Consider the following 14,794-nt stretch of genomic DNA (forward strand, 5'->3'; position numbering starts at 1 on the left):
AGATTACTCTCAGTTCCATAGAGTCCCAGGCATGGTGTCCCCCTGGTGGAAAAGAAGAGGAATAAGTACTGTGTTGTGGTCCAGATTTATCAAAAAAATTATTATTTTTTCAACCAAATTTGTCATTCTTAGGGTACGGGTATGCTTTTTTCTGTCTGTAATCTCCCAAATCCCTATCAATTTTGCCACACTTCCTTTTAAAAATAACATGACATTTTTCTTCCACCTGTTGCCTAATAATAAAATATTTTCTCTTCTCATTTTCAACAGAAAACATAAGATCATTGGTCACTACTTCATTAATGTATTCTATCTCCTGATATACTTGCCCCATAATCCTTTCATTTTCTTTAATCAGGGCTTTCATGACTTCAAAACCACTACGGTCAAAAATACTCAACAATTCTTCGTGAAAGGGGGAGCCTTCCACTACATTGTTCGGAAACTTGTAAAAACGCAATCCTTTGGGTACTATACCCCTTTTAATACAGTCATGCAAGTAACAATTGTCAATACCCAGCGTTTTATGTTTGTAAATTAAATCAGTGAGTTTTTTAATATTGGCTCTATAAGACACTTCACTGTCTTTCTCAGCATCTCGGTCATTAAATATAAAGTTATTATCAGTACCTTGGTGACTGGAAAAAGACTTGTAACTAACATGCCATGAAGCCAAAGATGAAGTATCCTTCCACTCGTGCACTCCATGGTTGTCATTAGCCATACTATCAGTCATTCCCACAGGAGCATGTCCCTGAACACCACGTTCCCCTAAAAGGGAGGACTGTCCATTCGGACCTTGGTTCTGGGAATTCAATGCCAAATGATTGTAACAAAATTTAGTTGCAGCTCCCTTCTATAATGCAGCCTCACCTCTAGTGACCCTCGACGGCAAACCGGAAGAAGTTGCAGTTACTTCTTCTACAGGAACATCAGCCTGTCTGCGATCCAAGTTGGCTTCCTGATTGCATGCAGGAGTGGAAATGCAATCCTTCCTGTGGGTAGACCTCATAGGGTTGATATCAAAAGAATTATCTTTCCCTCGCTGAGAGTTACCAGTCATAAGCTAAATCAATTGGGTAAGCTGCCCCTCCACATGAGACAGGCGCGAATCCAGGTCAGTACCTTGAACTGCTTCCCCATCCTGGAAGCTAGCCTCTGCCTCAGACACCTCCATGTAACAAGTAATCCAAAAACTCCAAAGAAAGGGTGCCACAGAACCAAGAACCAGTAAAACCACAACAGGCACCCAAAGAGGCAGAAGGTAATAATAAAACACGAGCCTGTAGGTGTAAGCAGCAGCAGGTTTAATCACATAAATGCCACACAATACAAAGCATTTTCATCCACCAGACTTCTTCAGATGTAAAATGAATGAATGAAGGTTGTGCCTGCTTTTATACCCCTCCCAATTTAATTAATAGTTAAAACAATTGTTTAATTGATACCAATTAAATCCTGTAAATAAAATATTCGTGACAACCTACCAACTTGCCACAAATACAGATGAAAGTAGATAAAAACATGCACATTTTTTAAAAGAACTTTAAAATAAATATATAAATACTAAAGCCATCACAATGTGTTGGACAGATAAATAAACTTGAATCAAAAAACCAACAAAACGAACTTGCAAAACAATATATGTACTTATTTTATAGTTTTGCAGCTCTCATTTTTAAAATAGGGGCAATGGATATGTATTCATTCAGCCCTGGGAATCTATTGGCTTCCAATAACAACTGCCAAAATATTTCTCTCACCTCTATCCTATTTTCCCACGGCCCCCCCTCACATCACATTGCACCTTCTCTACAACAAAGAAGCCCCATTTTGCTTGGGGACATGTCAGTGTATGTTTAAACAAGGCATTTTTAATATCTTCTACTCTAATAGCATATAAATGCTCATAAATCCTCCTTCTGAGTTTATGAGTAGTTTTTCCAATGTAAAATGCACCACAGGTTTTACATAGGGCTAAATAAATCAAGCCTTCACTATTACAATTGGAAAAACTACTACTCTGAATCTGATAGTCTCTTGACAGGATGTGTACAGAATCCTGTCTAAGTATATATGGGCATTGGGCACATGCCCCACATTTGTAGGTTCCCAATTTCTTACATGAAACAATAGAACCATTATGCTCCAGCAAATCCTTGAGGTTCCTGCCTTTTTTATATGTGAATCCTAGGGTGTTGGTAAACAAAACGTCCAACTCCGAATAACACCTAAACCTGCTCCAGTGTTGAGTAATAATGTTTTTAACCCTAGAGATATTCTGATTATAAAATATCACATAATTACCCCCAAGGTTTCTTGATTTCATCCCTGGTAACGTCACCCCTGGTTGTTGTGTGGTACCCTGCACATTTATTGGTACTATCACACTTGTATCTCCTGTTCCCAAAATAGGGGCAAACCTATCCTTTCTCCCATTCTTTACTTCCTCCAAAACCTCATCAATTAAATAGTTAGGATACTTCCTAGATATAAACATTTCTTTGATTATCTGACTTTCGCCTTCCACTACATTGTAAGGAAACTTATAAAAACGCAATCCTTTGGGTACTATACCCTATATATGTATTGAAACACAACTTTATATTTTTTGAGGGTGAGTTGTTTAAACAGATCCAGGTAGTGGCCATGGGGGCAAGTTGTGCCCCTACTTATGCCAACATTGTGCTCATGGTTTGGGAAGAGAAGTTTGTGTTCCAGTCTGAATATGCACAATATTGGGTATATTACAAACGTTACCTGGATGAAATTTGCATTTTTTGGAAAGGTAGTATGGAAAAGTTAACAGAATTCATAGACTATCTAAACCATACCACTAATTTTTTGAAATTTACTTCCCATATTACACATGACTATATGAACTTTCTGGATGTCACTATTAAAAAAGACGTCCTAGGGCAGCAGCTTACATCTAATGTATATAGAAAGGAAACATTTTCTAACTCATACCTATATTTCACTAGTTCCCATCCATTTAAACAGAAGAGAAGTATTATCAAGGGAAAATTTGTCCGTAGTTGTAGGATGACCTCTTTGGACTCGGACTTCGAAGACGAAAGTCAGAGAGTCAAAGAAATGTTTATATCTAGGAAGTATCCTAACTATTTAATTGATGAGGTTTTGGAGGAAGTAAAGAATGGGAGAAAGGATAGGTTTGCCCCTATTTTGGGAACAGGAGATAAAAGTGTGATAGTACCAATAAATGTGCAGGGTACCACACAACAACCAGGGGTGACGTTACCAGGGATGAAATCAATAAACCTTGGGGGTAATTATGTGATGTTTTATAATCAGAATACCTCTAGGGTTAAAAAACATTATTACTCAACACTGGAGCAGGTTTAGGTGTTATTTGGAGTTGGACGTTTTGTTTACCAACACCCTAGGATTCACATATAAAAAAGGCAGGAACCTCAAGGATTTGCTGGAGCATAATGGTTCTATTGTTTCATGTAAGAAATTGGGAACCTACAAATGTGGGGCATGTGCCCAATGCCCATATATACTTAGACAGGATTCTGTACACATCCTGTCAAGAGACTATCAGATTCTGAGTAGTAGTTTTTCCAATTGCAATAGTGAAGGCTTGATTTATTTAGCCCTATGTAAAACCTGTGGTGCATTTTACATTGGAAAAACTACTCGTAAACTCAGAAGGAGGATTTATGAGCATTTATATGCTATTAGAGTCGAAGATATTAAAAATGCATTGTTTAAACATACACTGACATGTCCCCAAGCAAAATGGGGCTTCTTTGTTGTAGAGAAGGTGCAATGTGATATGAGGGAGGGCCTGTGGGAAAATAGGATAGAGGTGAGAGAAATATTTTGGCAGTTGTTATTGGATGCCAATAGATTCCCAGGGCTGAATGAATACATATCCATTGCCCCTATTTTAAAAATGAGAGCTACAAAACTATAAAATAAGTACATATATTGTTTTGCAAGTTCCTTTTGTTGTTTTTTTTTGTTTCAAGTTTATTTATCTGTCCAACACATTGCGGTGGCTTTAGTATTTATATATTTATTTTAAAGTTCTTTTAAAAAATGTGCATGTTTTTATCTACTTTCATCTGTATTTGTGGCAAGTTGGTAGGTTGTCACGAATATTTTAGTTACAGGATTTAATTGGTGTCAATTAAACAATTGCTTTAACTATTAATTAAATTGGGAGGGGTATATAAGCAGGCACAGCCTTCATTCATTCATTTTACATCTGAAGAAGTCTGGTGGACGAAAACGCTTTGTATTGTGTGACGTTTATGTGATTAAACCTGCTGCTGCTTACACCTAAAGTATGTAATGATGTAACACCTAATTATATTTATTATCTATATTTTGCATCTTTTCACCCTCCCTTTCTCTTTTTTATTTTAATTACAATACATTATGTATTATTTTGCATTTATTTTTTTCTTCTTTGTCTCCCATTTGTTTCCATTAACACCCAGGGATCTCAAGAGCAGCCAAACCAAATTACTGCCAAGTTAGGGAATGTTCCAGATCAACATCTACCAACTCATGGATGACCTCACAGGGTCAGGGTTGTGGCTCCAGTCTTGCAGGCACCTATATATGGTGCAGCCTGGAAAGCCATGAAAGGTGTGAGCTTTGGGATCCGGTCAAGGCTGTGGTGGAATAAGCAGTGGAGAGGCACATTTGGCCCATGCAGGACCTTCTTCAATGGATGCAAGACTTGCTGCCTCAGTTGGCTCCAACCACTGAGCCACTTAAGACCTCTACCCCAGGTCATCAGGTCTTCTACTGCATGATCATCAGGCAGTGGAAAAACTTGAGGTCTTCCTGATCAGGGTGAGCATTGCTACAACTCTTCTTCACCCCTTGTTTCCCTCCATACCTAATAATCTCTCCCCTACATACTCTTTCCTACTTCCTTCTCATATAAGCACTGAAACATTGAAAGATAGGGGGTCTATATCCTGCCAAACTATAGAACCCCTCCTGTCCCACTACATAAAGCATAACCTTCTTGGTGTCTTCCTTTTTTGTGCCTCTTATGTTATGTGTCCTGTTTTCCATCTTTCTTGTCTTCCCCGTTCACACCTTTCAAAGAACCAATCTGGGTATTCACATAAGCAGGTCTATAGTCAATACATAAGCTCTCTAATATGTTTTAAATTTCATTCTAAATATCTGTGCTGAGCACTGCTTGCCTTAACTACCTGCAATTAGTTCAAGTGGGCTTGTGCAGTGCCTCGTTCATCTATATCTTACCATAAAATCTAATCAAGACTAGAGACTTTAGACATTAATGGATTCATTCACGTATAAATAAACTATTAGTTTTCCCATTTTATGCAGCTACAGAAAGTGGGTATTTCTTCACATAGGCTTTCACACTGTAGTAGTCATGACAAATAGTTTGTGCTCAGTATATTTGCATATAGGCATAGCTGCCCTTTGCACAGACACCCGCTTTGCAGGTGCAAGCCTTGGGACTTTGAATATCATTTGTAATCTTGCACTTGACATAATCAGGTAGGATTCATTGTCAGTATACAAACCCAGGATAATATAAACAGACTAATAACACTAACTGACCATGCAATAAACAGGAATGAAGAGAAGGCAATTTTTAGTTTAGACAGGAAAAGCATTTGATACCATAAACTGGGTTACTTATATTATTAAAAATGGCAATTTTCCTCAAGCCCTCATAAAATTATTGTAGACTCTTTATAAAGAAAATAAAGTCTGTGTTAAGTTAGACCCCTATCTTTAAGATGCCCACTGCCACCGATACTTTTACTCCAGCTATGTAGCTATTAGCTAATATTATAAGAAGCAATATAGATAGAATGAGTTTTAAGATAAACAATCAGTACACATCAGTTATGCTACTCTTTACAACATTATATGTTATTAATACTTCCTAATTTTGAATCTACCTTTAAAGAACCATAAAATAAAATTAAAAACTGAAGTTTCTAGACTGAAATTTAATAGTAATAAAACAAAATTAATAATTATGAACCTAAAATAAAACAATACAAACATTTTCAAATAAAAGAGTAATATAGATATTGATGAAAAAGTACATTACTTAGGAAAAAATGTAATAACTATAAAAACAATGGGGAACAAGCATGAATAAAATAATACAGGAAATCAAATAACAGAGAGATGGAGCAAAATATTTTTTTTTACATTTGAAGCTGGATTATTACTGATTAAAATGATATAACTTCCCCCTAAAGCTTAGATTAAGTAAATAGAATAAAGATAACTTTCTTGTGGTATCATAATAAGACAAGAACAGTTTATAAAAAAAACATATTAAAACATGGAATAATGAAGGTCTATGATTTCCAGATATAGACAGTTATGCTGCAGCTTCTAGTTGTAAAACAAATGACTGAACACTTAATATGGGGAAAAAATCCATTTACAGCTGTGTAATATTAATAAATTCAAAATAACCATGTTAAATGAAGAAGTGATATTCAATTATTTTTTTTATTATTTCAATACTGACTCTATAAATCTAAAAAAATACACTTAAAAACTATTTAAAAAATACACATACAAACATTAACTTATCAAAGTTGGTTGCTCACTACATTTCTACTGGGAATGGATATAAGTTTATTAGAAACAACACATGATAATTTAATGTTATATCAGAAAAAAATAATAGTTTGGCATAATTGTGTGGAAGGAGTAAATATTAAAATGATCAAGAAAATAATAGAGGAATATTATGTATCAAAGGGAAGCTGGTTAACTGTACAAGCCATAAGAGAATACAAATTTAAGGGAAGTCAAAGGTTTCCAGAATCCACCTTAAAAGAATAACTAATTTTTTTAGAGTTCTTGAGACAACTTAAAATAATAATTTTCTATTAATTAACATATAAAATGATGAGGGAACAATATTATTATTCAGAAGGTAATTATTGGTTACAAATACTTCAAAATGGAAAAATAGAATTTACTTGAAAAGAAAAGAAAAAGTATTCATGTTAAGATCCATTAAGAGTACTACAGCCTCATTATTCTTGAAAATTTGCAAACATGGAAATTCTTAAATATAGCATTTTTATTCTACATAAAACAGCTGGAATAACAAAAATAAAAGCAGTTGTATATGCAGGAGATGTAAAGAAAATGTAGATGTTGATTTGGGTGCATAAATTTGCTGATTATACGAGACTTAGACAAAAAAATATACACTTGCCTGTACTGGAGAGAGTAAATCCTGTATTATGCTTGGTTTTGCAGGATGCCTCTGGGTAAGGATCCCCTGTGGTAGTGGGTGCCTCCTTTTCTTGCAGTCCTATGGTGCTCCTTGTTTCAGCATCCTGTTGGTTTCAAGTTCCTATAGGAAGTAAATCTGTAGTCCTTAAGCTTAGAATGAAGACAGTTACTCAGTCTAGTCTGAATTATAAGTTTCTTTATTGGCAATATACATGTACAATTATATACAATATACAATTACAATACATAACATATATTAATATGCATTGTATATATGTAGTATACAGTGTACGAGACTTGGAAACTATTGGGAGCAAATACTAGTATTTGACCAGGCACTATGGGCAGACAATTTTAAGCTTCCAGAAATATGATTTTTATATAATATTCTAAAACCTGCAGATGATAATAATTACTTTTGTCTTCAACATTATTAGCTATTGCAAGCAAAATAATGACATGAACCTTGATAAAAGAAACAGAAACTAAATTTACAGAATTTCTATAGCTCCTTCTACTAGTTCTTGAATAATAACTTGGCAAAATTAATCAAAAGAAAGAAATTAAAATTCTGGCCAAAAATAAAAGGTGTTTTAGAAATATACAACAATGGTGTTACATCAAATGAATTAATGAAGGATTTTACGTTTTATATAGAATAAATATTATACTTATAGAGAACATGTATATTTTGTAAATAGTTATTCCATAATTCAATAGTTAGCAAAATAACTTTAATCAAAAATTTTGTATTACATTGGGTCTATATTAAATTCTCGAAAGCCGACAATGTTGAATCTGACATTGTCGACACGAGAACAGCGAAACTGCAGAACATCGAACAAGTAAATGAAAATCTCCGTAAGGGGAGATTTCCATTTACTTCAATGTAGTGCAGTCTCGGAGTTGGTATATTTTAAGTAGTGGGGGGTGTGGGGCTGCAGGGGGGCTTGTCCCCCTGCCTACACCGTTTAGTTCTTTTTTTGTTTTTGCTTTTATTTTTTTTTCTGAACATTCAGTGCTTTAACAGTTCGATCACTAAAGGTTGACCTTTAGTGATTCAAACTGTTAAATATTTGATGTTCTAATATAGACCCTATTACATTCTTATACAAGAAATTGAAACAGTACCATCAGTTGTACCTTGAAATTTCTTCCAAATGTATATTGTGTTTACTTTTCTGTTTTGTGATTTTTGATGTTACAACCAATAAAAATAATTTGGGAAAAAATATACAACTGTATGCTGTGCAGCAACCTCAAGTGGTTTGACATAGTTCATTCACGCTCACATGTTTATGGCTTTATGGTTTTGACTCTTTGCTGAAAAGGACTGGAAATGTTCTTGCCATAAAAAACAACTATAACATTTTAGCAGTGTTACTTTTTATACATTTTTTAAGGTAAAGCTCCAACCCAAGTCACACAAAGTAATAACTCTGTCATGCAAACAAGGCATTATATTGACTGGAGACTGACAAGGAGTTTCCCATTCAAATAAGTGATACTCCCTTTTTTTCAACCTTTGTTGACAACTTGTATATCTTCCTGCAATAGTCTAATATCTCATTAACTGGAGATGCACAGAATCCTTCCATGCATAACTATGCTGGTTAGTGTATGTGTGTGTGTGTGTGTGTGTGTGTGTGTGTGTGTGTGTGTGTGTGTGTGTGTGTGTGTGTGTGTGTGTGAGCGTGTGTGTGTGTGTGTATGTATTCACACTCTAATTTGCATGGGAGCATGTTTGTGAGAGACACGTAAAAGCAGAAAAGTTCACATGTTTGAACTAAATCACAGCATTAGTGAACCATACACCCTTGTGTCCTTTCCATTTTGCTGGGTTTACTATGAAATGCTGACTTTTTAAAAGATGATGAGCCAAAAGGATGAAAAAATACCCAAAATACATTAGGGTGAAAAATATCAATTTTAATTAAGCCCCCTTACACTCCCCTGATGTGCCCCACCCCTAAACTTTTGTATATTAACACTCTGGTTGCACCAATTTGAAGAAAGGAGAAATTTGCCATAACATTTGAATTATTGCATGCACAAATTAGAAACTACACAGGCAATGATTTTCTATGAGAAACATTGTTTGCAGTTACCCTTAGTCATTCTGTGGGATGCTGAAATGTGCAAAGCAGAAGAAATAAAGTTTTCTCTATAATGGGTTGCATATCCATTATATAGAAACAAATGTAGTAAATAAATAAAAGTATGTTGGAGCAAAACCATAAAACTTGAATGTTCATAATCATAGTTCATGCTGAGAGGATTAACAGAGTTAACAGTATGTAGAATAAAATACAGAAAAGCCTATACCAAAAAGTAAGTTGGAAATATGGGAAAAAAGTTTCAAAGTTATAATATAAGTGTGGTATTTAGATGCTGTTGTGGAGTGTAAAGTAAACATTTGAAGCACTGGGTCTAAAAAGAACAAGTTAAACACAACTGCTTCAGATTGCTAACTTATTTGGGTCACTGCAAAAGCTAAAGGGTCAGCGAGTACTTGTGTATGAATATAAGAATAAAAACGTGCAAGATTCATTTCTATATAATTGATGTAATGAAGGGACCTTTCCTGGCAAGGCAAAAAAACTTAAAGTGTAAATGTATCATTTTGGTTTGAATACAACATCTGCAGTCTGGTGTGCTTAATCTGGCTTTGGATTTTTACCAGAACTTTGTATTCAAGCATGTCCTGCAGTGTTACCAGTAATGCCTGCTCCAACGAAAGATCCAGTAGCCTTGTAGTGTAGAACTGAGAAACTAAATTGCACAGAGAAAATAGAGATGACTTAAGAAAGTGAATTATAAAAGTAAATGGTTAACAACATGGTTTCTGTCTGTAAAGCTGAATAAACATTTATAGTTGTATAGATCCATGAAATTTTATAGACTCATAGTTTCTGAACGCCTGTTTCTGGGTTTAACAGCCATTAAAACACAGACTCTAATATTCCAGGTGTTAAGACAGATAGCCCACCCAGAGATCCAGCATTCTTATGCCAATAGGTGTTTTGTTCCAGCATGTAGCAAGTATTTGTGAAATAGGCCTTCTCCTGTTTTGGTTGTGTACAATAGATTATTACTACATAGGGCAAGGAAGTTACCACTGATCTCTAGGTTCATCAGAATTCTTGGGGGTTTCATCATGGGAGTGCTTTAAATGCAAGACAGATTCTACCTTGTAATGTAGTTATAAGCAATTGAGTAAAGACCTAAGTATTTCAGATGGTCTGGATAGCACGTCTTTACTCTCAGGGATCATACATCTCAACTGTCTAGATTTTGCCTCGTGTTTGGTCTGTTCCTCACAAAATGTGTGTGTGTGTGTGTGTGTGTGTGTGTGTGTGTGTGTGTGTGTGTGTGTGTGTGTGTGTGTGTGTGTGCGCGTGTGCGTGTCTGTGTGTGTGTGTGTGTGTGTGTGTGTGTGTGTGTGTGTGTGTGTGTGTGTGTGTTTCTTTGACAAATCACTGAGGACTGAAGCCACTAAATAATGACATACATTTGACTTTCAGATTTCATATCCTTCAGAAAATGCATGATAACACAGATCATGTTATTCCAGCAACTTTCTAAGTTCATATGGTTGAGAGCTATGTCAGGGATACTTTTTGTACAGCTACACTGTTCTTAGTGTTTATGCTATACTTTTTTATACTCTCTTAAATTATAATAAAAGCATATATGAAATATATGTGTGAATTGACTGCGGTGGTGGTGCTGCGGTAGCCTTGTCACCTCAAAGTAAGACGTTGTCCTGTTCGATTCTCAGCTAGAGCGTCTTCTGTGTGGAGACATGTTTGAATGGACGTACCTTCGTTGAAGGTTGTGCATCAGGGCCGGCAACTCGGCACATAAAAATCTACTGCCAATCATTAGCGGATCGGAGTTCCGCTGTGGCGACCCCTAACCGGGAAAAGCCAAAAGACACAACAACAACAACATTCTGATGTATATACATACTCATTAGTAAATAAACAAAATAAGCAATTGTATTCAGCCATTGGTCTAACATATGAAATATACCTCTTAATCACTAACTCAAATGACTTTGCTGCCACACACCTAACGATCATATCTATAGTTTGAATTAACCTTCTTCTGTCCACATTTCCCAAGTCAGTATGAATACCACACCAAGTCTCACCTGGCCAATGGCTTAGTGAGACTAATCCAGTTAAGAACATGTAAATAAAATAAAATGTAAATAAAATAAATGACAAATTATGCAACACCTGACATTGTGGGCATTTATATTTCTCTCTCTATTTTCACAATGATTATATTAAGTTATACAGCATTTTTTAATACTGACTCAGAAAAAAACATACTTTGCTAAACACACTGGACTGAAAAATACAGTTGTTTTGGGCAGACAAGCACACAAACATTTTATCAACCACCACTATTTAAATGCTCTTCAATGTGTCAAAAAAGTTTTTGTTAAGCTGAGTAAATCACAAACTGTTCAGTTAGTCAAAAATGTGTTTTTAAGTTAAGTACATCAAAAAGTTGTTTTTTGAGGGGGCAAGCTTCCTAATCCACATGTTTGTGACTATACCAACAACACCTCTGCCAATTTATTCATTTACAAGTTTGATGTCGCTCAGAGAAAAAAAAATTTACTTAGCAGAAGTCTGAGTGAAATAGCTGTTTTTTTTTCATAAAACAAGCCCTTAACAATTTTTACTTACAGTTTTTGATGTAACAGTCTCCCTTTCTCCAAGTTATTTGCTTCCTACTTACTGTTCTTCAAGAAGCTACACTATGCTTAGTGCTTAGGCTTTACTTTTGTTACACTTTCTTAAATTATAATAAAAGCACATATGGAAATATATGTGATTCAAATGGCTCGTATTTGTACTGTTTGAGTATGGATCATTTTAAATTGGAACTTTAACATATACACAATAAATAAAGGAGTATTAAATGAAAATACTCAACAAAATACCTTCCTGTTGCCTCTAGTCTCTTGAGCAATCAGTTACCATGAAACTGTGTGCTATGAGTCTTACAAAATATAACTTACTGTCATTTACATTCTGCAACTTGATCCCATATAAGCTTTTCTTAAAATGTAGTATTTTACAATTAGAAATGATCTACAGGACAATTTCTGTAACCTTTATGACATTCAGTATTTTTGCTGGGTTTCTGAAAAGTAAATCCACACAACCAAATGCTGGAAACCAATGTTGTAAAAGAACACACCAATCGTTGAGCAAAACACTTTATACACAGCAAAGCTTTCGGGCAAAACCTTCTTCAATACTTAACACAAAACATTAAAAAAGCAACATGCTTTAAATAGGAGCCTAAATGGTCACATGACAGCAGCCAACATCATATGACCAAAAACATAACTACTTGAATACAAGCAAACATTTAAAACATTTAAAATATTACATAAAAAAATAACATAAAAAATAAATACATAAATTACATATCTAATTAAATAACTTAGTCCATTGTATCTTCATCAAAATTGGTTTCAAACTAACAGCGGAATTCAAGCCTGGCGAGTGGTCAGCTGCTAGCCTAATTATCTACTCATACTCCTTAATCTCTAAAAAATTATTAATGTCCTCACCCCTAACAGATGGAGTAACCATATCTATAACCCTAAACTTAAAACAATGATCGCTTCCATGTAGCTTAATATGCTTAAATAAAGCATTATTTTCACTCTCCCTTCTAATCTCAGACTTGTGCTCAATTATTCGATCTTTCAGCTTACGTGTAGTCTTCCCTACACATAGCCAAATAAACAACATTAGTACTACCACAATTTGCTACAAATTTAAACCTATAGCTCTTATTCATAGTAGGGTGAACGTACAGATAGGACTATCCGCAACATCCACACAACAAGAGCATTTCAAACATTTAAAAGTACCAAAGCGAGTCAAAGTATACTGGCTTATACTCAATCTAGAATTAAGGTTGAGACTAAAATCCTTATAACATATCCGACTTTTTATAGTTCTCATATTCCTGTATGAAAAATATGGCTTACTACCTAGAAGCCTATTAATCTCAGGAGAAGCCATCAAAACTGGCCAATTCTTCTCTATAATGTGTTTAATTGAATATGTTCTATTTGAAAAAGTCAAAACATATCTAATTCTATCCAACCTATGTATAGCACCATTCAACTCAGAAATATAATGAGAATCATCCTGACTATTCCTAAAAAAAGGTTTATATACAGTCTCTCTATTATGTATTGTATATGCCTTCAATTCTAACAACATTTGATGGTCATACCCACTTGCTAAGAATTCATTAAACATTTCATCTAATTGCACATAAAAAGATGAGTTAGCCATATTAAGCCTACTCACCCTGGCAAACTGAGCCTTAACTATGCCTTTAAAAACATTTGGCTATGTGTGTAGTCTGCCCTTCATTTTATGTAGGGAAGACTACACGTAAGCTGAAAGATCGAATAATTGAGCACAAGTCTGAGATTAGAAGGGAGAGTGAAAATAATGCTTTATTTAAGCATATTAAGCTACATGGATGCAATCATTGTTTTAAGTTTAGGGTTATAGATATGGTTACTCCATCTGTTAGGGGTGGGGATATTAATAATTTTTTAGAGATTAAAGAGTATGAGTGGACAATTAGGCTAGTGGCTGACCACTCGCCAGGCTTGAATTCCGCTGTTAGTTTGATGAAGATACAACGGACTAAGTTATTTAATTAGATATGTAATTTATGTATTTATTTTTTATGTTATATTTTTTTATGTAATATTTTAAATGTTTTAAATGTTTGCTTGTATTCAAGTAGTTATGTTTTTGGTCATTTGATGTTGGCGGCTGTCATGTGACCATTTAGGCACCTATTTAAAGCATGTTGCTTTTTTAATGTTTTGTGTTAAGTATTGAAGAAGGTTTTTACCCGAAAGCTTTGCTGTGTATAAAGTGTTTTGCTCAACGATTGGTGTGTTCTTTCTGAAAGGTAAAGCCTTGAAAGACACTCATGGGATGATATAACATTTTATTATCTACACAACTTAACATCTGTGCTTGTTCTATAAAAAGGAGCTTACTGTTAAAAGAGAGAACAGCAAATTTGCTGGAATATCCTTTTTAAATATCTCATATTTCTTCATACATTTCCTATGATCAATACAGTATTTGCTATGAAGAGAATCCTACGATGCACCATTGTACATGTTGGTGTTCTATAGCCACTCGAGCCCCAGCAGCATGAATTCCACTGACTTGCAGCCAGGGACTTGGATGTCTGTAACTCTGACACCCCAACTGCCTGTAGAGGTGATCAAATTTGAACATGAGTTCTGAGATACAGCTGCTGCAGTGGTCACATGCAATCAAGTGCTCACCATGGCACAGGTAAGTAGGGAAGGGAAATGAAGAGAGAGCACAGGTTTAGGGAGGGGAGTGGGATTTTAGGTATATGGAGCAAATGGAGGGGATCAGAAGGTTAGAGATAGGGAGGGGAATGGAGATTCTGGGTTTAAGGCATGATCAGGAGATTAGGTTTAGGAAGGGGATGGAGATTTTGGTTTATGATG

The 14,794-nt window shown here is 35.1% G+C and overlaps 1 protein-coding gene and 1 pseudogene across 2 annotated transcripts in view; both read right to left on the reverse strand.

The window, feature by feature from the left end:
• The window catches only part of LOC122791832, a 35,099-nt pseudogene extending 34,036 nt beyond the window's left edge, over positions 1 to 1,063 (reverse strand).
• LOC122791387 (protein kinase C and casein kinase substrate in neurons protein 1-like) overlaps positions 1 to 14,794 on the reverse strand; it is an 821,887-nt gene that overhangs the window by 352,221 nt on the left and 454,872 nt on the right. The window lies entirely within an intron of this gene.

Source organism: Protopterus annectens, chromosome 17.part0, assembly GCF_019279795.1.
Source record: "Protopterus annectens isolate FY-2018-M chromosome 17.part0, PAN1.0, whole genome shotgun sequence".
In the NCBI taxonomy this organism is placed as follows: domain Eukaryota; kingdom Metazoa; phylum Chordata; order Ceratodontiformes; family Protopteridae; genus Protopterus; species Protopterus annectens.